General features: G+C 38.2%; 1 protein-coding gene and 1 pseudogene across 1 annotated transcript in view; both read left to right on the plus strand.

Annotated features, from left to right (window-relative positions):
* MCU (mitochondrial calcium uniporter) overlaps positions 1-27,683 on the plus strand; it is a 254,450-nt gene that overhangs the window by 80,523 nt on the left and 146,244 nt on the right. The window lies entirely within an intron of this gene.
* On the plus strand, positions 15,306-15,388 carry LOC136381584 (U4 spliceosomal RNA; annotated as a pseudogene).

Raw genomic sequence — 27,683 nt, forward strand, 5'->3', positions numbered from 1 at the left:
AGGATTGTTTTTGTTATAGTTAATTTTGTCACTTTGGTACTTTTGGTACCATCACAAAGACTTTATAACTAACACAATAATATCCCTGCTAGTGTTATTATAGACATTATTATAGAAACACATCAAAAAGTAATCTATTATAGGACCATTCAACAGAAATATAATATGGCTATATATAATATGTAATTTAAAAAATTTTAGTAGGCACTGGCTGTTTGGCTCAGCAGTAGAGCATCAGCCTAGTGTGTGGATGTCCCAGGTTTTATTCCTGGTTAAGGCACACAGAAGTGACTGTCTACTTCTTCAACCTTCCTCTTCTCTCTCTCTCTCTCTCTCTCTCTCTCTCTCTTTCTCTCTTCTCCTGTAGCCATGGCTCAAATGATTTGAGCAAGTTAGCCCCTGGTGCTGAGGATGGCTCCATGGCTTTGCCTTAGGTACTGAAATAGCTCAGTTGCTGAGCAACGGAGTAGCGGCCCCAGATGGGCAGAGAATCACCTTGTGATTCTCTTGCTGAGTGAATCCGGTCAGGGCACATGCAACTCTGTCTCTCAGCCTCCCCACCTCTCACTTAATAAAAAAAATTTTTTTTAGTAGCCAAACTAAAATGGTAAAAAAAGGAACAAAGTGAAATTAATTTGAATAATATATTTTAACACAATATATCAAAAATACTATTTCAATTTGTATACAATATAAAAACTATTATTGAGTTATTTTCTGTTTGTTGTTGTTTGTTTTTTTTGCACTGAGTCTTCAAAATCTTACTGCACATATCTCAATTAAGACAAGGCACATTTAAAGTGCCCAGGCTGGTATATTGTACAGTATAGATCTATTATTTTTTCTCTTTTACCCATCAGATCTATTAGCAAGGAATGATATCAATATCAAGTTATTAACTTTTCTATGTCCAACAAACTATCCAAAGGTGATATGAGGAGTTCATTCCCTAAAGAAATTAATTCATTGTCTTTGATAGACTATAAAAAAGAAAGACATCCTTGTTTGTTACAGTCTCAAGAAGAAATTATAATTTGAAACTTGTTTTTTCTTTAACAATATCACATCAAGGAAACATAAATTTTCCACCTGGAGATACGACATGATCGAGTCATTTAGCTTCCTTAGAATTTGGTAAACAGCGTCCTAAATTGGAATATAATGCACTGGCTTTTCCATACTATTAACTGTCTTTAAAATCAGAATAGAGGCATGGGTAGAGATTTTAAAAGGGGGATTTATTTTCTTTAACATGACTGATATTAGCATTTCTCCAAAAGTTATTAGGGTATGAATTAACTAAAGTTTTAGGTTGTTTATATGCAGTTATACAACCCAAACAAGAGAGAATTTTATTAGCTGTCATTAACAAAATATGTAAATATAATACACAGCACATTAAGTTATTATTTTTTGTGACAGGAACAGAGAGAGGGACAGATAGGGACAGACAGGAAGGGAGAGGGATGAGGGGCACCAATTCATTCCGGCACCTTAGTTGTTCATTGATTGCTTTCTCATATGTGCCTTAAAATGGTGGGTTACAGCAGAGCGAGGGACCCCTTGCTTAAGTCAGCGACCTTGAGCTTCAAGCCAGTGACCTTTGGGCTCACGCCAGCAATAATGGGGTTGTGTCTATAATCCCACGCTCAAGCCAGTGACCCTGCACTGAAGTTGTTGAGCCTGCACTCAAGCCAGCGACTTTGGGGTTTCGAACCTGTGTCCTCTGCATCCCAGTCTGATCATCTATACACTGCACCACCACCTGGTCAAGCCACATTAATTTAATCAAATTAATGTTTCTTGCTTTTAAAAAAAAACAATACAGGTCTGCTCTTCATGAGGTCTACTTTCTGTGTGTTGGTGGATGATAGAGATTGTAAGAGGTTCCTAAAGGGAGATAGGTTAAGGATAGGGTGGCCATATAAATTCATATAAAGAGTGAAAGAGGGCTTTCTCAGGGTAACTCAGTTGGCTGGAGTGTCTTCCTGATATGTCAGGTTTGTAGGTTTGATCTCCATTCGGGGCACATGCAGGAGTCAACCAGTGAATGCATAGATAAAGTAGAACAGTGGGTTGATATATCTCTCTCTTTCTCTCCCCTCGCCCCATCCTCTCTAAAAATCAATTAAACCTTTTTTAAAAAAAGTGAAAGAAGGAACTGTTAATAATTATGTCAGAGCATTACATGTAAAACCAGGACTGTCCCATGCAAATTGGGACATGTAGTCATCCTAGTTAAAGGACAGTTTTGGAGCTTGGCTTTCTTTTTTTGGGAATCTCGGTAGGCTCTAGAGCAGCGGTTCTCAACCTGTGGGTTGTGACCCGGCGGGGGTCGAACGACCAAAACACAGGGGTCGCCTAAAGCCATCGGAAAATACATATTTATTATACCTAAAGCCATCGGAAAATACATATTTATTATACAATACCCCTGTGTTTTGGTCGTTCAACCCCCCCCTGGTGTCGCGACCCACAGGTTGAGAACCGCTGCTGTAGAAAGAGAATTTATGCAGGTTATCAGTGTTACAGTCCTGATCTGTCAGAGGGCAATCTCCTTCATCTCAGAGCTTAGATAAGTTTTTATTCAGGGAACACTGAACCTAAGGTTGAATAAGAAGGAAAAGGTGAAGAATTTTAATTTAAACGATTGACCATGACTCTCATCCCTTGCAAAAAATGTTTTGCAGCCATGAAAACAACATGACAGAAGAATGTTTCCTTTTAATTATGCAATATTACTGTTTTTAAATTCTAGATTAAGTTTATAAAACAGATACAAAATGCCCTGGCCGGTTGGCTCAGTGGTAGAGCGTTGGCCTGGCGTGCAGAGGTCCCGGGTTCGATTCCCGGCCAGGGCACCCAGGAGAGGCGCCCATCTGCTTCTCCACCCCTTCCCCTCTCCTTCCTCTCTGTCTCTCTCTTCCCCTCCCGCAGCAAGGCTCCATTGGAGCAAAGATGGCCCGGGCGCTGGGGATGGCTCCTTGGCCTCTGCCCCAGGCGCTGGAGTGGCTCTGGTCGCGACAGAGCGACGCCCCAGAGGGGTAGAGTGTCGCCCCCTGGTGGGCATGCCGGGTGGATCCCGGTCAGGCACATGCGGGAGTCTGTTGGTCTATTCCTGTTTCCAGCTTCAGAAAAATACAAAAAAAAACAACAAAAAGATAAAAAATAACTTTAATACTTTTTTCTGAGAAAATTTTGTTGTAAGACATTGATTATATATTTGATTTTTATTGTTCAGTGCCCCTTTTTAGGCTTTTTGTTCATCTTTGAAGGAGATGTTATAGTACTTATGTGGAAGCCATCTAACTGCATGATCTGATAGCCTTTAACATTTTCAGGAGGTGTATATGTGACATGTAATGCGATATATATTGGATATACATCATTTTGAATTCTCATGTAATAAAACTGACTTTTGGGTGTACAGTTATATGAATTTTAACACATACATAGATTTCTGTAACCATCTCAACAACCAGAATACAGAATAGTCCTATCACTGCTCAAACCCAACTCTCATCCCTAATCTCTTGCAACCTTTGATCTGATCTGTTTCTGTACTTATGCATTTTGCAGATTGTCATATAAATGAAATAAAATAATTTGTATAATTTGGAAGTTGGCTTCTTTCACTCAGCACAGTGCCTCTCGGATTCATCCATGTTGTTCCATGTATCAGTAGTTTGTTTCCTTTACTGCCACATAGTATTCCATTGTGTGGATGTACCACAGTTTGTCTTTTACCAGATTTGTTAAGTTTTCAATGTTTGTTTCTTCCAATGTTTTCCTTTTTCTGTACTATACTCTTCTATCCTCTCTGATGCCACAGATGTTATACTTTGTGGTATTGTCCTACAGGTTTCTGAGGCTCTGGGCTCCTGAGAATATTATTTATTCCTCAGTGTCATTCATGCAAACAATTTTTGAACACTTGTTATCTGTTCTATTGACAGTCATACAGCTATTTCCAGTTTTTTTCTATGATAAAAAAGTTACTTTTGTGAACATCCCTGTGCACATCTCGTTGAGTGCAGGTGCCAGGCTTTCTTTATGACATTTGCCTATGAATAGGATTGCTAGGTTGTAGGGTTTACATATTTTTTTTAATAGATGCTGCCCAAAGTTTTCATACCAACTTAACGTATTTCCCTGTGTACAAGATGCTCCTATGGCCTGACCTGTGGTGGCGCAGTGGATAAAGTGTCAACTTCAAATGCCAAGGTTACTGGTTCAAAACCCTGGGCTTGCCTGGTCAAGGCACATATGGGAGTTGATGCTTCCTGCTCCTTCCCCCTTCTCTTTCTCTGTCTCTCCTCTGAATAAACTTAAAAAATAATTTTAAAAAAAGATGCTTTTATGTATAAGACACACCTTAATTTTAGGGCCCTAAATTTGAAAAAAAAAATCACATAGTTATTGAACTCAGGTTTTATTCATAAGATTCATACAACTCATCTGCGAGAAAAACGGGAAATGCAAGTTAAAAAATTCTACAACCACTGTGTAAGACCCAGTTTTTAGACCCCAAAATTTTCGAAAAAGGATGCTTATACATAGAGAAATACAGTACTTTTTTTTTTTTTTTTTTTTTTTTTTTTTACCAGCAGTGTATAAATATTTACACTGCTTTATTTCCTTTTCAACACTTGGTATTGTTAGGCTTTTTATTTTTTATCTATATTATGGGTATGAAATAGAATTATGTCTTCTAAATCATTTTTCTGATTCTGCACAAGGTTGTACATATTAAAATATATATTAGCAATTTGTGTTTCTCGTACTGAGTTGCTCGTTTATTTTTTAAATCAATTTTTCTATTTAAAATAGGATATTAACACCAATTTTAAATGTTTTCTGTGTAATTATATAGTTTTTAATATTTGTCCTTGCAACAACAACAATAAAAAAAGCCCTTTCAAAGGCCTCTGATATGAAATTAGGGGTCCTTAGGTTGTCTTTTCAGATATTCTGCTTCAGAAATCCTTGTTCATTTCTGCCTTCTGAAAGTTTGCACAGTTTTGACATATAGACTGAATATGTTTTCTGTTTAAATTTATATTGCTGATTCATTTCCAAAACATTTACTTTATCTGTGGATGTCATGCCTAGATAAGCAGCCATTTTTAACCTGTGGTATACCATATCAGTGTTGCCATGCATTGTTAGCAAAATATTGCACCGATGACAGCATGTTTGTATGCTACATGCCACACAAGTATTTAACTTTGGAAATAAAATTCTTGAACTACCCTTGTGTTTTTGGCTTCTTCCTAGTTATCTTTTAAAGCTAGTTTGAGGTAGGTATTTTATTCTCTGCAGCTTGCTTTATATGTGAGCTGTGCTCTGGATAATAGATATTGTGCTTTAGTAATAATGCACATTAAATAAAGAAAATAATTTCTCTGTAAATATGGTAAGTGTACATTAGCGATAGCCATTCAACATTATACTTGACATTTGGCAGTCCTGTTCGTCTGTCTGGTTATGATATAGGGAGCTTTGTTTTTGACTGATTATTTTGCTATATGTCCAGTGTTTCCTTCCCAAATGGAGCAGCTTGAGTTACATGAGTCTGGCCTTGCTGGAGGTCAGTTTATAAATAGTTTGTAGAGCTGCCAAGTAGAAACTAAGAAATTGAGGAAGTTAATCCCTTACAGTGCCATATGGGACAGTATTTTGCTTCCTGTGCTCTGTGGTGAAAGTTTCTTAGGTGGTAGTAAAGAAGCCTGGGAGAAAAGATAGGGAAGTTGTTTTGTTGCTGGGTTTTTACTTTTTTCTCCAGTTTAGAAGTTTGTCCGATCCCAAGGAAGGCAGTGCATTCTAGGGAAAAGAACAATGAACATAGCCTATTTATTGCTTCAGTTCTGGTCTTAGTTTGTGTGTTTGTTTCCTGTGTGTGTGTGTGTGTGTGTGTGTGTGTGTGTGTGTGTGTGTGTGTGAGAGAGAGAGAGAGAGAGAGAAGGAAGACAGAAAGGAAGAGAAAGAGATGAGAAGCATCAACTCATAGTTGTGATACCTTAGTCGTTCATTGACTGCTTCTCATACGTGCCTTGACTGAGAGGCTCCAGATGAACCAGTGACCCCCTTGCTCAAGTCACTGACCTTGGGTTTCAAGCCAGTGACCTTTGGGCTCAAGCCAGCAACCATGGAGTCATGTCTGTGATCCCATGCTCAAGCTGATGAGCCTATACTCAAGCTGGTGACCTTAAGGTTTTGAGCCTGTGTCCTCAGCATCCCAGGCCGACAATCTATCTACTATGCCAGCACCTGATCAGGCTTAGTTTTTATTTTATGTTTAGGTAATTGCCCAGACTTTCTTCATTTATTACATGGAGGTAATATAGCTTGTCCTGAGTCCCCCTGAAGGATGTAAGGAAAGGCAGATATGAGGCTCTACTTTTACTGCTCCTATAGGAGTGGCATGTGCTGCATAAAATGCTACTAAACAAGTCAAGAGAAAGCAGCTTTTGCCAAACAGATAATACTACTGATAAAGCTGATTATTCCAAAATGTCAGTACTTCTAGAAGTTGCCAAATTTTGGTTACCTTTTGATTGAGCCATTTCTGTGTGGTACCTCTAGCACGTTCTATAATAAGACTATAAAGAATTAAAAGATTATGTAATTCATAGGGCTTGCATTTGTAGAATGTTTTTATTCTTGTAAAGCACTTTCACAACTTTTTCTTTATAGTGCATTGAAATAAGCATGACATAGTGTTGACAGAAATAATTATTTCCGTATGTATATCACGTTATAATTTAAAAAATCTTTTTCCTACATTATGTCAGAGGAGACCCACAGACATTAAATAATTTGCTGGTGACACAACATAATTTAGTGACAGATTTAGGTGTGAATCAAAGGCTTCTTGGTGTCTATTGCATAAAAATGTGTCTGAATGGCCACAATAGTCTGCATTAAATATAATTGTTAAAAATTGATTGATTTTAGCGAGAGAGACAGAAACCTCAGTTTGTTGTTCCATTTATTTATGCATTTGTTGGCTGCTTCTTGTATGTCCACTGACGGGACCGAACCTGCAACTTTAGCATATTGGGACAATGCTCTAACCCAGTGGTCCTCAACCTTTTTTGGGCCACGGACCGGTTTAATGTCAGAAAATATTTTCACGGACCGGCCTTTGGGGTGGGATGGATAAATGTATCATGACCGAGACAAGCGTCAAGAGTGAGTCTTAGACGATGTAACAGAGGGAATCTGGTCATTAAAAAAAAATAAAACATCGTTCAGACTTAAATATAAATAAAGCGAAAATAATGTAAGTTATGTATTCTTTCTCTGCGGACCGGTACCAAATGGCCCACGGACCGGTACTGGTCCACGGCCCGGGGATTGGGGACCACTGCTCTAACCAAATGCGTTACCGGGCCAGGGCTACATTAAATATAGACTGTGTTTTATTCCTGAGTGTTAATAAGATACAGGCATTAATAAAAGTTGAGAAAACATTCTTTTTTTCTCCCTTGGTACTGTGTCAATAAATGTATAACTAGCATGCTGGTGGTGGAAATAACTGAATAGCAACCAAACAACAAAACTTGTAAACACAATTGGAAGACTGAGAGACATAAAGGAAGTATAAAGTCTGATAGCAATCTTAGGTCTTCATTTTATTTCAGGTTTTGCCTACTGAATGGGTTACAGTAGCAAAATTCAATTGCAGACCTGTTAAATCCTTTAGTTTGCAGGCCTGTGGTGTGTGTTCTCTGTAGCTGAATTATGGCTGCTGTGAGACTGAGCTTGGATTTTATGGTTAATAGAAGTTCTAAATATCACAAATATTGCAGTATGCATAGAAGGAGCCCCTTTCTTAAGGGAGCAGTGTCAAATATCTATTTTGAAGTTGAACAGAATCAATGGGAAATTTCAGAAGAATACTATTTCCAAGTACAGAGAAACTGCATTTTATTCCCCTGTGTGTAAATCTGGTGGTTTATATGTCCCATGGGGATATAAAACACAATCTTTCCCACTAAGAGGCTCTCATTTTAAGCCATAAGGTTTAGTCTCCCTGAGGTAGCTTTTCTTTTCTTTTTAAATTAGCTTTGATAGATTATAGGATAATTTGCAGAGAGACTGGATACATTTAGGCTTAGACCCCTTAGATTTTTAGTGAGTAGAGATCTCTCTGATGAAATAATATTCCTCTCAGAATTGAAAATGATCCATGATTATTCTCTCTCTAAAAAAAAACAAAACCCCAAAATGAATATGTGATGTAAAAATTTCAAGTGTCAATACAAACAGCAACAATGCCATTTAATATTTCTCATGCATTTACTGAGCACTACATACCAAGAACATTTTAATTTGCTAACTATATAAAAATTGTAAATAAATATGCAATAGTTTATAAAATGTTTTCTCATTGTCATAATTCAACATTTATAGAAATGTCTTGTGAAATAGATGATACTCATTTTAACAGATAATGGATATGAAGCTCAGAGAGGTGTGATACTACACATGGTTGTTATAACTTATCTTATTGAGTACTAATTAAGTGCTTGGCACTGTATTAAACACTTTACTTGCATCATTTTATGTAATCCTCAAAACCTCACTATGAGGCAAGTATTGTTTTCAAACACAATTTTCCAAATGAGGAAACAGGTTTAGAGTGGTTGAGTAACGTGCCCAAGATTATAAAGCCTAGTAGTAAGTAGTAGAGTAGGCAGAGTCACCACTAGCTTATGAGACTCCTTTGTTTGAAATAGGAAGAGGTACCTACCCTGTGGTGAACCAGTGAAATAACTGAAACATCTTCTCGGCTGCCACACCATGCTGGGCAGTAGCTTGGGGGCCTGTGTTAGGGGCCACTTTTTCCAGCACATGTAGCTCCCATTCCAGGGTGAATGGCTCGGTGACCTAAACACAGGCAGAATTTCAGCTCCATTTTGCATTCTTGGCCAGATGGCCTTTGTGTCGTGCACCAGCATTGCATTGCCACCCTACTCAATGATCTTAAAGCCAGGATTGCAATCCAACTCTCTCTTATTCCAGAGCGTGTACTCTGTTTAATAGCAAACTGCCAGTTCAAATGGCAAAGTGAAGAATTCAACACAAAATTTCTGACACTGCTCTTTCTGTTATATATATATATATAATGCAGTTTGGTTGAATTACAAATAACACTGGAGCCCCATATCATGCCATGCTCATTGCTTAGTTCCACAGGCATTGTTTGCTAGTGATGGTAGACTTACAAGGGGGCGTTAAAGAGTTAATAAACCTTGCATGTCTCATAACTGAGTTCTTAATAATGTAGTTCAAGACTTGTATTGAATTCCTGGGCTTCACCATCTAGTTAGGTGTATTACCTGGACCAGGTTAGGAGAGAATATAGTGTAATGGTTAAGAGCATGGACTCTAGACACAGACTACTTGGGATCAAATCCTAGCTGTTACTTACCAGCTGTGTGAACTTGCGCAGTTTTCTTGATGCCTTTAAGCCTAGTCAGTGATACTAGAGGTGGAGTGGGAACAGTAATTTCTATCCCAATGACTTGTGAGAATTGCTATGTAAGTTAAATATTATATATAAAGCATTTAGAACAGTGCTTGGCACACAAATACATCCATAGTAAATACTATTCAAGTGCTACCTGATGTTACTGTGATTAGTATTACATCATTCTGAATTTGTGCAATAAGTCAATGCAGTTTGATTTGCTGAAACATAAATGATCATCTGAATATGATCTCTTGGGACTTTTTCTTTCCAGACAGGAGTTTCAAAGATTATGTTGAAGTGCTTGCTTTAGGGATACTAGCACGACTGAAACCAAATCACCACAGAGGTTTGCACAGCCATATAGTGTTCTCCATTTATTTTATTCCTGAAATAATTTTTGTATTGCGTTGTGATATAAATCTATGTTTAGGTTGTTAACATTAACAGTAGGTTACTGTAGGTTATAGCCACTAGCTATTATTCATAAATAAAAAAATTTCTTTTGGATCATTAACCAATTTGGAAAGCCTCTCAGAAGAAACTGCAAGTTCCTGGTTCTTGGAGGTGAAAATAGCATTATTATTGCTTGCCATATTCTTTGTCAGTACAGGTATTGAGCTGTTTTTAATAGTACTTTTTGCTATTTTCAAAGAACAGCTCAATCCGAGAGAGGCCCTGGCTGACAGAACTTTCAGTAGCACATTGCCTGGGGAGCTTTGTTGTTCATTTTGTTCCCTGAGCTTCCCTGTATGCTTTCTGTCTCTTCCCCACTCTTCATGCCCATTTCAGATTGTGCCTTGAGAAGTCAGAGTTTAGATCTCAAGGCCTGGAAATTCATGCTTAAGCATTTTACTTGAGGAATCATATTAAAGCACCTAATATATGAAAAAGCTAATTAACATTTCAAAAAATAGTAAATGATAAATTGCCAAGTAAGTGGGTTTTTTAAGTATAGTTGCTGTACAATATTATATTTGTTTCAGATGTACAATATAGTGATTTCACATTTTTATAACTTACAATGTGATCACCACAATAAGTCTAGTAATCATCTATCACCATGCAAAGTGATCACAATATTATTAACTATATTCCCCTTCACTTTTTTCACCTAGTAAGTGGTTTTATCAGTCAAGGTCTCGCTAGGAAAGCAAAAACCATCTCCAGTATTTGCAATAAAAGGAATTTGATGCCAGAAGATGATAATATAGGCAGTGAAGGAGCTGAGAGCCCAATAGGAGATGCTGAGGTAATAGAGAGATTAGCAACAGGAAACCACTACCACCTCCACCACCCCTTCCAGCTGAAGAAACAGCAGGAGGTACAGTGTTACTGCACAGAGTACAAACATTATTGTTTCAGGAAAACAAAATAGAATATTTAATTTGGTTAGGTAAGATCAAGTACAGTGTGATTCATCTTCCTCTTTCTTCCTCCCCCAAAAGAACATAGAAAAGCTCGTAAAAATTGCTATTTTTGAATAGGAAGCTTCTCACTTTTTCTAGGAGGTGCCAGCCTGCCTGCACATCACTGCTAATGGATAAAGGTAGTTTTTTTTAAGCCATAATAATAGTAATGTCACCTAGTTTACATTTTATTGTGATCTCTGAAAAGGGGAAGAGAACTTAATACCTAGCCAAAGTGGTCTGAGGAGTAATTCCTACGAAATATAAAAGCCAGTGTGTTTCCCCACTAAAGAATTCTGTCTTCCTTGACACCCAGTGGGAATGTTCTTTGTAGAAACCCTCTATGCTATATCATATCCACAGATATAATTGTATACAAGTATTTGATACCCACGAGATTGTATAGGAATAAAATCTCTACTACCAAGATAAAGTGAATGTAGTTATTAACCCTTTGAGTAGTATGAACGTTTATGTACTTCCTCGTGCCTCCTGACCATCGCAGGCATCCCCAAACTACGGCCCGTGGGTCACATGCAGCCCCCTCAGGCCATTTATCCGGCCCCCTGCCGCACTTCCAGAAGGGGCACCTCTTTCCTTGGTGGTCAGTGAGAGGAGCACTGTATGTGGCGGCCCTCCAACAGTCTGAGGGACAGTGAACTGGCCCCCTGTGTAAAAAGTTTGGGGACCCCTGATCCAGAGTATGATCGATTTATTTTAAAAATGTGTAAGGCAACATTAAAAAAAGGCAATTGTATGTTCTTGTTTCCATAAATTGGTTATCAGGCAAACATTTTAAGTTAATAAAACTGTAACTAGAACTAATTTCATTTTTTGGAAAAAATAACTCACTCCTGGTGGGGGTCAGCGAGCATGAAAAAACTCACTACTCAAAGGGTTAAAGTATTCTATGCCTTTTTTTCTGCGCATGAAAAGTCAATTTACTGAAAATGATTATCTAACTCCAGCTTGCCTTGGGGTGGATTAAGCTCATTGATGAGTGCAGGTCAAGAAATAAGTCAGTTACTTTGCTGAATGTGCCAGTTTTTTGGGTTTTCCCTAAAAGTGGAAATCACAAAATTATAAGGTTAATTAAACCTTCATTTTCATGGCTTTCTTTGATCTGTTTTCTTGGCTTTGAAAACTTGTCATCTTAAAAAAAATCTTTTAATACGATTTAAATTTCTAATGAAAACAATTTTAAGACAGATTTAAGAAGTAATATGTGAGAGGACAATGATAACACATTTAGATAGAAATTTGAAAAATGCAATATTATTTAATGGAATGAACCTCAAGTTAAAAGGCTCAAATTCTGTTTGTAACTGTCTCTATTCAATTGTGTTAAGTTTATGCTGTTTAACCTCTCCCTGCCCGTTTCTCAAGCACTTCTATTTCTATTCATCTTAGAAACTTGACATGAGATTTGAATGAGTTCTATAAATTTTTCTTTCAAATAAAAAACTCTCAGTACAAAAATAAACTAATATTCTTTGTTATGAATTAAATGTTTGTGTACCCCATTCCTCCCAAATCATATGTTGAAGCCCTTACTTTCAATGTGACTATATTTGGAGAGAGGGCCTATGGAGAAGTGATAAGGTTTAAAAAAGGTCATAAAGGTGGGGCCCTAATCCAACAGGGCTGATGCCTTTGTAAGAAGAGAAAGAAACAACCAGAAGGCAGTTATCTATAGGCCAGGGACAGAGCTCTCAGTGAAAACCAATCTGGAACTTCCAATGTCCAGAACTTGAGAAAACAAATTCTTGTTGTTTAAGCCATCCAGTCTGTGGTATCTTGTATGGCAGCCCAAGAAGACCAAGATACTCTTGATAATACATTATCTTTAAGTCCTATAAAACATTTCAAATCTTGCTTCAAGAAGTGGCTCCTGAAAAGCCTGAGTATAACATACTGCTCACAAAAATTAGGGGATATTTTATTGCTTCATATTCATTTTGAAATATCACCTAATTCTTGTGAGCAGTATACTTTAAAGTAACACTTAAGAGAAAGGAATATTTAGTGAGTACTTCTGTTGGGCAGATAAAATATATTATGCTCACTTGGTTAAAGATGGCGCTGCCCACATGGAAGCCCGTTGCCCAGATGATTGCTTGGGATGGGTGTGATTGTATTAATGTGTGTTGGGGCGGGCTGTGGGCAGGCAGGATCCTTGTAGCCTGGGGCTTGGTTTTAGGACTAAGCTTTTCCCACCCTTTTTGATGTGGGGTGGTACAATCCCATAGTGCCTCAGATAAGTGACTTTGTATTAGAGACTTCCCTATTTGTATATTGGATTAAAGGTTTTGATTTCTACACTATAAAATGGGGGCAGACCGGGAGCTTGCTCTCTTGGTTCCTGAGATTAGCATTAGAGAGCAGAGCAAAGAAAGGCCATGTGGAAGAGGCCAGGAGAAGCAGCCAAGATGGTGGAGTGCTGAAGGAAAAGCCAGTTTGTGCAGAGTTTGTGCAAGGAGAAGGAAGGAGATGGGGAACAGAGGTGAATAAGTCTGGTGAGCTAGAAACCTTTGATTCTAGGAAACTTGGATAAGTCAGTAGCTTTGTGAGCACTGAATGAGTGGGTTTTGGAGCCCAGTGTGTGTTTTTAATTGCCTGCTAGGTGCAAGCTAGGATTAAAGATGATGGCCCACCAGTGGCTCCGTTGTTTCATTACCATCTGTCCGAATCCAATGCGCACCTGCATGGGCCGGGCTGCTGTGATGGTGGCCTTACTGGCTTGGCAACTTCCTCAGAATCAGGCCTTATTTTAAATGCATTTTAAGGAATATTTAATAATTTAATCCTCAAAATAACTGTTGAGGCTACTAAGATTTTCCAAGGTCATACAGTTAGTAAATAATAAGGCTGATCAAACATAGTGCCTTTGAATCTTTTAAATTAGCCCCAATTTCCTCAGTGTTCCTACTAGTTGTACTAAGCTAAGTAGAATGCCAGGCCAATTCAAGTTTCTTATTTTTTGGGTGAGAGAACCAAGGACCAGAGAGGTAGTAAAGTGACTTAAGGTTACAGAGCTGATTAGTAAAGTGAAGATTAAGACTGCTAATGTTTTGCATTCCATTTTTTTTAAGTGAGAGTAACAGAGATAGTAAGACAGACTCCCGCATGCGCCCTGACCAGGATCCACCCAGCAACCCTGTCTTCGGCTGATGCTTGAGTACAGAGCCATTTTTAGCACCTGAGGCGATGCACTCTGACCAACAGAGCTGTCCTTGGCCCCCAAGGCCACACTTGGACCAGTCAAGCCACTGGCTGCAAGAGGGAAAGAGGTTGAGAAGGGGGCAGAGGGAGAAGCAGATGGTTGCTTCTCCTGTGTGCCCTGACTGGGAATTGAACCTGGGATGTCCATATGTGGGGCCGACACTCTATCTGCTGAGCAACTGGCTGGGACATGCAGTCCATTTTTAAGCTTATATAAATACTAACCAATAATGAGAGCCATCAGAAGATGTTGAATGAGAGGTTTGAGTTGCATATGAAACCAAGCTAAAGCCAAAAAAATGAGCCTTAAATTTAGAATCTTGATACTTTTTATCTCTTGAAAAATGGAAGTAACAGTTGATAAGAAAGTTGCATAGGGCTGATATATGATTTATAGACAAATATTTACCTTAGAAAACAGACTTTAAGGTACAAAGAAAATAAAGTTATATTATGGCCAGAGTACCTTTTCTCACCTTGTCACATGATGTACTTTTTGATAGATAGTCACTGCTATAGCTTCATGGATACCTGTCACTCTAAAAGCTCTTTTGTCAAATGTGAAGGTTGACTTTTCCCAAATTCCATTTTTTAGTAGTAGAATAAGCTGTATAAATGTTTATCTAAGAAATCTACTTCTTTTTATTCTTTAATTGATTTGAATTTCCAAGTCCACTACTTTTGAGTTGTGTAATTTATCTTGAGAAAAATGCTTCATTCCTCTGAGACCTTCCACCCCAACCCCAATGGGGATAATACATAGAACCATCTTCAAAAGGTCATAGTTAAGATTAAGAATGCTTATAAAACAACACAGAGATGGTATGCCCTAAAAAATATTAGCTGATACCATTGTGAACTATAGTATTGACCATGCCTCTGAAGAGGGAAAAATAATGTAAATTACCTTCTGAATAGTTTTATATTCTGATTCAAGACATGAACTTCCAGCAGTAATGTATTTTGTCAAATTTGTAGGAAACCTAAGTTAAAAACACTGTGGATAGATAAAATAGCTTTAAGGTGATCTTGGAATGGATAGAACTAAAAATATGTTCCTAGTGACAATATGATTTTTAAAAACAGTGACATCTGATTTCAAGAATAATAGGATTAAAAAAAAACCTACATGCAAGCTCCATGGGAAGACTGGGTTGTAGTTAGTGCTTGTCCTGTTAATAAAAATCAGGGCCCCCAGCTTTGCGCAGTGGCAGTATCGTAGCCAATGAGGTTTATCCGAGGCGCGATTATTGCCAATTGTAAAAAAAAAAAAAAAAAATCAGGGCTCTGGCTGGGTGGCTCAGAAGATAAAACATTGACTTGGTGTGCTAGAGGTCATGGGTGTGACCCCAGTTAGGGCACATATGAGAAGCAATAATGAGTATACAACTAAATGAACAAGTTGATTCTTCTCTATATCTCCCCCTCCTCGAATCAATGGAAAAATAAATAAAGTCAGAAGAAGTAAACTAATATTAATAGATCTCTGTGCTTAGAATGACTAATGGAGAATGAAAGCAATTCATATTGCCAATTAAGATTCTCAATTGAAGAAAAATATTTTAATTTAATGTAGTAATAGGGTCTTTGGAATTAAATTCTCAATACTATTGAGCATCTCTTTGGATAGGAGCTGTGCTAGGTACTGGGAATATAAGTTAAAGTAAGATGGAGAGTTTCTACCCTCAAACCAACACAGACTGTAATAGTATGGCATCATAAAACTATCCCCAAGTGTATTAGTTTTTTATTGCTGTGTAACAAATTACCACAAACTTAGTGGCTTAAAAGAACATACACTTATTATCTTTCAATTCTGTAGGTTAGAAATCTGACATGGATCTCACTGGGTTAAAATTGGGATAGTAGAGCTTTGTTTCTTTCTGGACACAATAAGGGATAATTCATTCCCTTGCCTTTTCTAGTTTTTAGAGGCCACCCATCTTTCTTGATTCAATCTCTTCTTTCCTCATCAAAGCCAGCAGCAGTAGGTCCAGCTCTTCTGACACTGATTTTAAGGACTCATGTGATCAGATGGGGCTTATCTGGACAGTCCTGGATGATAATTTTAAATTCACATCTCAAAGTATTTTACCCCATTTATAAGGTAACTTTTGCAATGTAAAGTAACATTCACAGATTTTGGAGGATTCAAGTGTGGACAAACTCAAGGGCCATTATTTTGCCTACCGCACCAAGGAACTATGGAAAACAACCATAGTTCAAGGGTACAGGAAAAAGTTCTCAGAGATCATTTGAGTTTTTAAATGGGTGAATGAAGAATATAGAGAGGTGGCTGCTGGGTGGGTATCAAGGTAAATTAGGGAAAAGCATTTGAGTTAATGGGAGCTATATGAGTATATTTAGAATTGTGAAATAGCATGGCTTCTTCACGGTTTGGACTTACGAGGCAAAAAACACACCAGATTTACAATGTGCAGAGGACTGAAACTCTTAGGCGGATCCAGCCCCGAGAAACAGCTCCTCTGCATATTTATTGAGTCCCAAAAGTCATAGCTCAGCAGTTAAAACTAGAAAGTTACACAAGCCGTTTTTACCATCCATTTCATCCCCAACCCTGCACATCTACTGTTTCTTTTCATGAACAAGAACACAATAGGAGTCAGAGTCTCAGAGCTTATCAATCACAAAGTACATTTGGTTCCTGCAGGCATTCCTCCAAGAATCCTGCGCACACGCATTTGAGTAACCCAGGCCAGTGTCTCTCCATGGCCAACACACTCCAAGATCTCCTGTCTCCAATTAACCTTTGCTCTGCAGGTAACTGCCATTTATACTGGTGCAGTCGTCTCCTACATATCCCCCTTTTTTCTTGTTTTATTTAGCCTACACTGTCTATTCTACTTCATTCTGCTTATACCTAGTCATCTCTTTCTTGCTAGCAAATCCTTTTCTAATTGGTTGCAAAAATCTTTGGCGACAATGGTTCCATTAAAGTTACTAAAATTTCCCCCAAATCCTACTGGTTTTAGGTCTACCTTATTGGTAATATCATCAGCTGTTGAGTTTTTCTAGAGTTTCTACCAAGTCCTCCTCTTTAGGCGGCCTGGATAGTGGATGATGACCACTACTTCAGGAGAACAGTCTCCTGTATTCTCTGGGGTGAGGGCTCAAGCCTCACCTTTGTCAGTTCTTAAGTCTTCTCTTGATGGCCGCCCTCCTCGACTGTGCCTGTTTTAGGTTTTTCCTGCCATCAGGAATCTTACTCGTCATTGACAAACCAGCCATCTTAGGGGCCAAACAGATTTATTTATAGCCACGAGAGTGAGGGAGCACTGTCCTTTCCGAAATGCTTAGTTTTCGCAGCTGATGTTTCTACCTTTTAAAAAACTTATAATACGTTTCCTTTCTAAGTTCTAAAGCTTAATACTAGATAAAGACTACATTGCTTTTTATTTAGCTTGCATTTTATGTAGTATAAGAGATAACATGGCAGATTGCTGCTCTATTTTGCTTTGATGCTGATTATCTCTTTTTCTAACTATATATAATAAAAGAAATATAAAACAAATGATTAGTACAATGCCTCCTACAGTTCCTCCAAAAATCTTAAATTGTTTTAGAGGATATAAGTTACTGATTCCATCAGAAATAGCAGTTAGTAAATTTTCTCCATCTATCAATTTCAGCTGCTCCTTAAAAGTAGCATCAATATGCTTTTGTCAATTTAAAATTTCCATAGTTAAGTTTCCATGATTTAACAAATGCTTTTTAACATTTTCCTCAGGGAAAAAAGTATGATTCCAAGGAATAGGGGTAACACAAAAAGCAGTTACATTCCAATCACATTTTAGCTTAATTTGTCTTTGTAGGCTAACAATTTGATCTCCTAATATAATCACAGTTTGTTCTGAATCATTAACTTTAGCATTAATGTTACTATCTATACATTGTTGAGAAGTCCACAGTTGTTCAGAATCTTCATGCTATTTTTGTACAAAGTCCACAGTCTGTCTGCTTTGATGTAATGCAACTCCAGACACAGCAGCTGTGGTGGTTACAGCTATTAGTCCCATAATGATGGCGATGATCAGTACACGCAAACTCTTGGTATGCTTCAAAGACTTATTAAGATGTTGCAACAGCATCATGGAAGGGAAATCTAGCCACATCCGATACATCTGTACTGGAATCCAGACTCCTGTTCAGGCTCTTAAAATGTATAGACTTTGACTATTTTTATTAAAAAGAATAGAAGAGTTAATACATGTATAAAAAGCACACTTATTGCGAGTTATAGAATAATTTTCAGCTGTCCATTTGGTTTCACCTAAAATAAACATATAAGGCAATCTAACACAAGCAGATATGAAATGTGTTTCATTCTTCTTAAAGGTTAACATAGTATGATTAGAAGGATAATTTCTCTAGATTTTTTCTTTCTGTGCTGACATATGTTTAAATGCCATGGCTACTTTCCATAAATGATATTGTATAGAACCCAAATTTTATATGTGGAGGTTGAGGTGACATCCCTCCTCCATGCCATATGATAGTATGATTACCTTGACTATCAGCTGTAATTGAACTGTTGTTCTTATGCCACCTTAAATCAGCACCCTGACCTTTTACTTGGGAGGAACCATGAGGACTCTAATCTATGATGTTTCCATAGGAAATATTAAGTAAAACCCGAGCAGTTACTCCTCTGCAATTTTTCCAATGTACCCATTCACTTAACTGATTAACAATTGCAGTTTGATAGCTTGGTAAATCAGGTGGAGGTTCAGGATCATGTACAGATGTATTACCTTTAAATCCGTATCCTTGTAACAAAAACAAATGTTTCTTTCCTTCTCCTTTACTATTATTTTTTTTATTTTTTTATTTTTTTGTATTTTTCCGAAGCTGGAAACGGGGAGAGACAGTCAGACTCCCGCATGCGCCCGACCGGGATCCACCCGGCACGCCCACCAGGGGGTGACGCTCCGCCCACCAGGGGGCGATGCTCTGCCCCTCCGGGGCGTCACTCTGTCGCGACCAGAGCCACTCTAGCGCCTGGGGAGAGGCCAAGGAGCCATCCCCAGCGCCCGGGCCATCTCTGCTCCAATGGAGCCTCACTGTGGGAGGGGAAGAGAGAGACAGAGAGGAAGGAGAGGGGGAGGGGTGGAGAAGCAGATGGGTGCTTCTCCTGTGTGCCCTGGCCGGGAATCGAACCCAGGACCCCTTGCACGCCAGGCTGACGCTCTACCACTGAGCCAACCGGCCAGGGCTCCTTTACTATTATTTTTGACAATAGAGAGCCAAGCTTGAGCTTCTATTTTTAAACAATGTGGCTCATGTCCTATACATATAGGTAATTCCTCAACTCCTGTTGTATAATTTTCTAATTTCATGCTTTCTTCTGAAGGTACTAAGGAACCTCTATCATTCAAAGGTCCTGAAAACTAATTAGAGTAATTAACAAAAATAGGAACAGCACTATTTTCCTAATGAATAGCTCTACTTAATGTAGGATTAGGGCCAGTAACTAAAATTTTCAGCTCTACTTACCGGAATTGTTACCAAAGCAATCATTGCTAAAAACAGGTTAGTAGCATTTTGTTCTTTTCTAGTAGCTTGTAGTGTCTTTTTACCCTCAAAGGTCAGCTTTTTAAGTTGACCCCAACTTGGTATTTTAGCCTTTTCAATACCAAGCAGCAGTACTTTTAAGGTTCTGCTTCCAAAGTTCATTTCTTCCATCTCGGCAGTGGGCAGGTATGGAAAGAATCTATTGTTCTTATTCATGTTGTTAGTTTAATTCTGCGAGCAGGAATCCAAAGGGCTTCACCGGATTCTGAAATGACCCAAGCAAACCCTCTTCCCCAATGTTGCACTACACTAGGTACCTATTGATCCAACTCATTTTTATAATGCACAGGCTGATTAATCTTAGAACTCTTATTTTTTTGTCCAGTGTCTGCAGCAGTCAAATTATCTTCTCCTGTATTTAAAAAATTTAAAGTAAATAAAGCTTTATGTAACATAAGTCTAGGGCTGTGATGGCGAACCTTTTTATAAAAACCGCCCACTTTTGTAGTGCTGGTCAACCTGGTCCCTCCTGCCCACTAGTGGGCGTTCCAGCTTTCATGGTGGGCGGTAGCGGAGCAACCAGACGGCGCACGATTGGCCCACCATGAATGCTGGAACACCCACTAGTGGGCGGGAGGGACCAGGTTGACCAGCACTGCAAAAGTGGGCGGTTTTTATAAAAAGGTTTGCCATCACAGGTCTAGGGGATAATCTCCTTCCTTCTTCCCCCTTTTAAGTAACATTTTTAAAGTGTGATTACTGTGCTCAATAATCGCTTGTCCTTGTGGATTATATGGAATTCTAGTAGTATGTTTACTATTCCAAAATGCTAAAATTGTTGAAATTTAGTAGAAGTATAGGCCGGACCATTGTCAGTTTTAATTGTTTTAGGAATGCCCATAACATTAAAAGCTTCAATAAGATGTTGAATGACACAGTCAGCCTTTTCTCCAGGCAAAGGTATGGCCCATTGAAAAGAAGAATAAGTATCAATAAAACAGTGTACATAAGATAATTTTCCAAAAGAAGAAATATGAGAAACATCCATTTGCCACAGGTCATTACTATATTGTCCTCTAGGATTCATTCCTCCTGGTAATGGAAGAGTATTTATAATACTGCACTGAGGACAGTTTCTAACAATATTTTGAGCTTCTTGCCTGGTTATTTTAAATTTTTGCATTAAACCTTTTTTATTTGTATGAGTCTCTGTATGAAATTTTGTAGCTATTTCCATTGATTTAATGAGTAATTCATCAATTTTATTATTTGTAGTAGACATAGGTCCTGGTAAAACTGTATTAGAATGAATGTGAGTTATATAGACAGATGAATTTTGTTCCCACAATAAAAGTTGTAACTCTTAAAACAATTTGTGTAATTCAGAACCATCATTTGAAATATAAAGTTTCTATAAGTTTAACTGTATGTTCAACATATTGTGAATCAGTAACAATGTTAATAGGACAAGAAAAATTATTAAGAAGTAATAATACAGCAGATAATTCTGCCTTTTGAACTGTTATATATGGAGTCTTTATTACTTTTGTCACTGGGCCAGTATATCCAGCAATACCTAATTTATTTGCATCAGTATAAAAAGTAGAAGCCTTTTGAATTGGCTGAGCCAGTACTTTAGTCGGCAAAATTTATTGTGTTCTTTTTAGAAATTGAATTCTTTTATTTGTAGGATATTGATTATTTACAATACCAAAATAATCAGCCAAATGCAATTTGCTAATCAGCATTTAACTTCTAATTGTCTGAAATCTGATTACATGTCAAAGATACAGTAATTTTATTTGGATCATTAGTTGTCATCCTAAGTCTACTTTTAGTAATTAAAGTACAGATTTTTTCTAAGTAGGTACATAATTTCTTTTGAGTTTTATGTGGCAGAAACTGCCATTCTAATATCTTGTTTTCTGGCCATATAATGCCAGAAGGAGAATGTTCAGAGGGAAAAATAATTAATTGAATAGGTTGATGTGTATCAATTCAATCTAAATAAGCAGTATGCATAATTTTTTCAATAAGTGATAACTCTTGTTTTGCCATTTCTGTTAACTGTCTAGGACTGTTTAAATCAGGATCTCCTTGAGAATATTAAATAAATTTGTTAGTGTATGAGTAGGAATTTCTAGAGAGGGTCTTAATCAATTAATATCACCTAATAATTTTTGAAAGTCATTTAAAGTATTCAAGGAGTTAGTTCATAAATTAACCTTTTGAGGAATAATTCTTTGATTTTAGATTATATTCCCTAAATATGTAAAAGGACAAGATGTTTGAATTTTGTCTTCAGCTATAATTAAACCATACTGATTCAAGGTTTCAGAAGCATCTTTAAGGATGACTGAAAGTTCAGCATTATTTTCACAAGCTGATTAATATGTCATCTATATAATGGATTATAAAAGATTGAGGATATTTCTGATGAATATTTTCTAAAGGTTAATTTACATAATGTTGATACAGTGTCAGGCTAATCAACATTACTTGTGGAAATAATATAAACTAGTAAGTGTTGGGCAGATAAAATATATTATGCTCACTTTGTTAAAGATGGCGCTGCCCACATGGAAGCTGTCTCCCAGGTGATATTCATGTGTGTTGGGGGTGGGCTGTGGGCAGGCAGGATCCTTGTAGCCTGGGGCTTGGTTTTAGGACTAAGCCTTTCCTACCCTGTTTGATGTGGGGTGGTACAATCCCATCATGCCTCAGATAAGTGACTTTGTATCAGAGACTTCCCTATTTTGTATATTGGATTAAAGGTTTTGATTTCTACAGTATAAAATGGGGGCAGAATGGGAGCTTGCTCCTTGGTTCCTGAGATTAATATTAGAGGAGAGAGCAGAAAGGAGAGCAGAGAAAGGCCATGTGGAGGAGGCCAGAAGAAGCAGTCAAGATGGCGGAGTGTTGAGTGAGAAGCCAGTTTGTGCAGAGTTTGTGCAGGGAGAAGGAAGGAGATGGGGAACAGAGGTGAATAAGTCTGGTGAGCTAGAAACCTTTGATTCTAGGAAACTCGGATAAGTCAGTAGCTTTGTGAGCACTAAATGTGAGTGGGTTTTGGAGCCCAGTGTGTGTTTTTACTTGCCCACCGGGTACAAGCTAGGATTAAAGATGATGGCCCATCAGTTTTTGGCTCCATTGTTTCTTTTTTTTTTTTTTTTCTGAAGCTGGAAATGGGGAGAGATAGTCAGACTCCCACATGCACCCGACCGGGATCCACCTGGCACGCCCACCAGGGGGCGACGCTCTGCCCACCAGGGGGCGATGCTCTGCCCCTCCGGGGCATCGCTCTGTCACGACCAGAGCTACTCTAGCGCCTGGGGCAGAGGCCAAGGAGCCATCCCCAGCGCCCGAGCCATCTTTGCTCCAATGGAGCCTCGCTGCGGGAGGGGAAGAGAGAGAGAGAGAGGAAAGAGAGAGGGAGGGGTGGAGAAGCAGATGGGCGCTTCTCCTGTGTGCCCTGGCCGGGAATCGAACCCGGGACTTCTACACGCCAGGCTGACGCTCTACCACTGAGCCAACCGGCCAGGGCCTCCATTGTTTCTTTACCGACTGTCCGAATCCAATGCGAACCTGCACGGGCCAGGCTGCTGTGATGGTAGCCCTGCCTACTAGTTTTACAGTAAGAATAGTTAGTTCTGCTTATTGTTATAGACACAACAGCTAGCATTGCTAGAAACAGAGTCAAGGATGTTTTTGAAGTCTTAGTCTTAATTAAAACATTTTTTGCCTCCTAGGTTAGTTAAGTTTATTTAATTGCCCCTAAGTAGGTAGTTCAGCTTTTTGTGTTGTAGTTACCTTTATCTTTATTTCTCTATTAAACTTTGGCTTAATCTCTTTATTTCTTCTTCTGAAGACTCATGCTGAGGCTTCAATCTTCTGGAAGGTATCTACTGGTCTCCCGTATCTGTGGAGATAAGAGCAAATCCTCACCCTTATACTTTGCCTACATTGCTGTTGTAAATTAGCAAACTTGACCCTGGCCAGTTGGCTCAGTGGTAGAGCATCGGCCTTGCGTGCAGGAGTCCTGGGTTTGATTCCCGGCCAGGGCACACAGGAGAAGCGCCCATCTGCTTCTCCACCCTTCCCCCTCTCCTTCCTCTCTGTCTCTCTCTTCCCCTCCCGCAGCCAAGGCTCCATTGGAGCAAAGTTTGCCCGGGCGCTGGGGATGGCTCTATGGCCTCTGCCTCAGGTGCTAGAATGGCTCTGATTGCAGCAGAGCGACGCCCCTGATGGGCAGAGCATTGCCCCCTGGTGGGCATGCCGGGTGGATTCTGGTCAGGCGCATGCGGGAGTCTGTCTGACTGCCTCCCCATTTCCAACTTAAGAAGGATACAAAAGAAAAAAGAAAAAAAATTTAGCAAACTGTCCCTGTCTAAAAAGTATATCTTGTGTAATATTAACAAAAGGGTTAGTGTTAGTATTCCAGTTAGCTTAAATATGAGCCTGATTCTCCTACTAAGTCATAAATTGTAACTATTTCGCTTTTGAAAGAACAGTTCGAGCTAACATCTCTAAATTTTTTGAGATAAAACATTTACAGTCTATGAAAGAGCAAAGCAGTTCCTGCGTATAAAGACAGTTCTATACCCAGGAGCAAGTCATTTTTAACTCTTTAAGAGTTTTGACAGAAATTTGGACATAGTGCATATAAAAAACTCCTTGTCAGAAAGCTTAGACTGTATTTTTAAAAGTTACTTCTTTAATTATTTACAAGATAAATGTTTTTCTTCATCAGAGGCCAAATGACCCTTGTTATTTTCCTATTGTAAAAGAAATCTTAGAGCTTTGTTAAGGACTTTCCCTAAGCCTTGCAGCTTAGTGACTACTGCCTAAGTGGGCTAAAAAGAAAACTAATTTTGCTTAGTGATAACAGATGCATCAGCTTCTATATCTAAAAGTCTTTTGTATTGTTAAGTCTATTTTAGGTTATCAGAGGAGCTAATTCCCGCTTTCCTCGGTGCCTCCCTTTTCTAGGATGTGGCCTTACAAGCAGCAACTGCCTGAAGCAGCTTGAGATAAATTCTTGAAATGACTTAATTTTACTTAATTCCTTTGTTTTACAGATCTGAGTATACCTTTACACACAAACAAGACAATATTCAGCATAGAAACACAAATATAACATATAACTTTGATTAATCGTAATACTTGAATTACTATTTGACTTCAAACTTTGAATACACCTTACAATGCATTAATTAAATTAGTATATTCTATTCAATTTAAATTTAAATGAGCGTGCCATACAATTTCTAATTTTAAAACAAAATATATGCATGAAACTAATTTTTCAATATAATAACCGGCCTTTCTAAATTTTGCATGCGAGAACTTAATTCAGGACTTGAAAACCACATTTTAGACAATATCAAACAAAAACTGAACAGAAATTAGAATCAGACAAACCAGAGAAACCTGCAATTTCAGAATACAGTCAGACTAGAAAGATGCCTGCCTGATTTTAATCAGGGCATTTTCTGAAAGAGGGACTGACAGTGGATGGGACTAAACAAATTTTCCCCAAGAAAATTTTCTTGGCAGCTGCTGGGATATTTTCCATAGTCAGATCCAACACATGTCCCCTGCCTCAGTTTCCAGGCACAGAATAAGAAACAAACAAAATGATAGTTCAGAGGATTGTAGCTAAAACATTAAAGAAAATCAGTAAGCATTCTCCATTTTCTAGATTTTTTCTTTATTACAAAAACTGGAGAATTCCAAGGACTTTGTGTTTCCTCTATATGTCCTAATTCTAATTGAGTTTGTACTAATTGATGTAAAGTTTCAAGCTTTTCTCCTTTTAACAGTTACTACTCAACCCATATTGGTTTTTTACTTACCCATAATCAATATCAGAAATTACCTGATGAGCTGAAGGCCATGAGGATTCAAAATCAGACTGCAAAGATTGCAAAGCTAAAGAAATGAAATTACAAAGAGACCAGACAGAAAGAGGAATAGTGTCTTCTTGCTGATAAGCAAGCTGTAAAGCTCTCATTACTTGGTTCCAGGTTCCTAAATTTTTAACCTAATATTTTTATTTTTTCTGAAACCAGTAACAAACTTACTAGACCCTTTTAATAATGTTTGCAGTAGTTTCATGTATTTTTGAGTCTCCATTTATGAGGAATTGAGGTGAGAATTCCCCATCATTCTGCCTCCCGAAGGATTAGCTTACCACAGAGCGTTCTTATTTCCCCTTCGGTCTGATGGTCCCGAGACTGCAAACTCTTACCTCTTCGAGCTCCCATGTCATGGGATTGAGCCACACGTTGGGCACCAGATGTTACGAATTTCTTCATGGTTCAAACTTGCGAGGCAAAAGACACACCAGGTTATATATACAACGTGCAGAGGACTGAAACTCTTAGGCGGATCCAGCCCCAAGAAACAGCTCCTCTGCATATTTATTGAGTCCCAAAAGTCATAGCTCAGCAGTTAAAACTAGAAAGTTACACAAGCTGTTTTCCCATCCGTTTCATCCCCACCCCTGCACATCTACTGTTTCTTTTCATGAACAAGGACACAATAAGAGTTGGAGTCTCAGAGCTTATCAATCACAAAGTACATTTGGTTCTTGCAGGCATTCCTCTAAGAATCCTGCGCACATGCACTTGAGTAACCCAGGCCAGTGTCTCTCCATGGCCAACACACTCCAAGATCTCCTGTCTCCAATTAACCCTTGCTCTGCAGTTAACTGCCATTTATACTGGTGCAGAGTCGTCTTCTACATTATTTATTTATTTTTCAGGAACCACAATTAGTTCAAGGTATATTATGAGATGGTGGAATAGGTTGAGATAAGAATGGAGAGGAAGGTTTGATTATGATGGGATTTTTTATACTATATTTCAGAGCTTGGATGTATCCTATAGGCAGTGACACGACATTGAAGGATTTGAAACTGGGGAGTGACACGATCAGATTTCACTTGAGATGATAGATCATTCTCAGCTGTCCAGAGGGAGAATAAGACTGGAGGTAAAGAGACAGTAAAAAGGCTGTTACTTTTGTTTAGGTATCTTTATACATACAGTTTTTCAGTTGATTAAGTTTTTGGCTTAGATGATCAGGTCATACCATCTGAGATAGAATACAGAAAGTTTTGAGAGATGTAAGGTAATAATACTCGCTCCACATACACAGAAAGAAAAGAAGAATCTTATAGAGAGTTAACCCAAATTCTTTATTTCCTTCTTTGAAAGTAGCTGTTTATTATCATCAGTAAGTAAGCAAAAGGTTTAGGTTGAACTGTTAAGATTTTTTTTTTTATTCTTAAGAGCAAGCTCTTTTCCCCTTTAGCATCCTTTGACATTTATATAGTGTTGACTGGCCACATATTTGCCTTTCCCTGCCCTGTGGCTTTCTCTTCCTCTAAATGATTTAAGCAATCAGACCATTGTAGAAGTCTCTTCCAGTTTACTTTCCTTTGGTATGTATGCTGTGGTGACTGATCCAGTTTTGGCTTGCCAAACAGTCCATTATTCAATTTAATGGCCAGTGTAATCTTGGCCGCAAAAGGAAGTTGTTACTTCAAGATATCAAAAAATTTAGAAAGATGGTTGCTGACTGGGAATAAAATTTTACATGTAGACATGGTATTCTTTCTTTGTGGTTATGCAGCAATTCAATGTATTGCATAGCTAGGGTTTCCAGTTATTTTGAAAGATGAGTCTGTGCTTGGTTTGTTAGATAAAAGGTAGTGTAACCTGTGTTCATATATTTTCTGTTCACTAGCTGGACTAAGAATTTTTACATATACTGCTTAAACTATGTAAAGCTTAAGCAGTGATTGTACCTTTACATTAGGGAAAGTGTGCAGTAGGGAATAATTACAATTTGAATTTAAATGGTTGCATTTCCCTTAAACACATTTGGGGTCATATTTTTAATATTTCTAATGGAAAGATGGAACAGAGTAGCTATGAAATGTAATTGCTATTGTGAGAGAGGACAGAAACTGTCATTTACCCTCAAGGTTTTTTTGGCTGATCTAATAATCAAATACAAGGCAGATTAACAACAGA

Source organism: Saccopteryx leptura, chromosome 9 (assembly GCF_036850995.1).
Source record: "Saccopteryx leptura isolate mSacLep1 chromosome 9, mSacLep1_pri_phased_curated, whole genome shotgun sequence".
Lineage (NCBI taxonomy): Eukaryota > Metazoa > Chordata > Mammalia > Chiroptera > Emballonuridae > Saccopteryx > Saccopteryx leptura.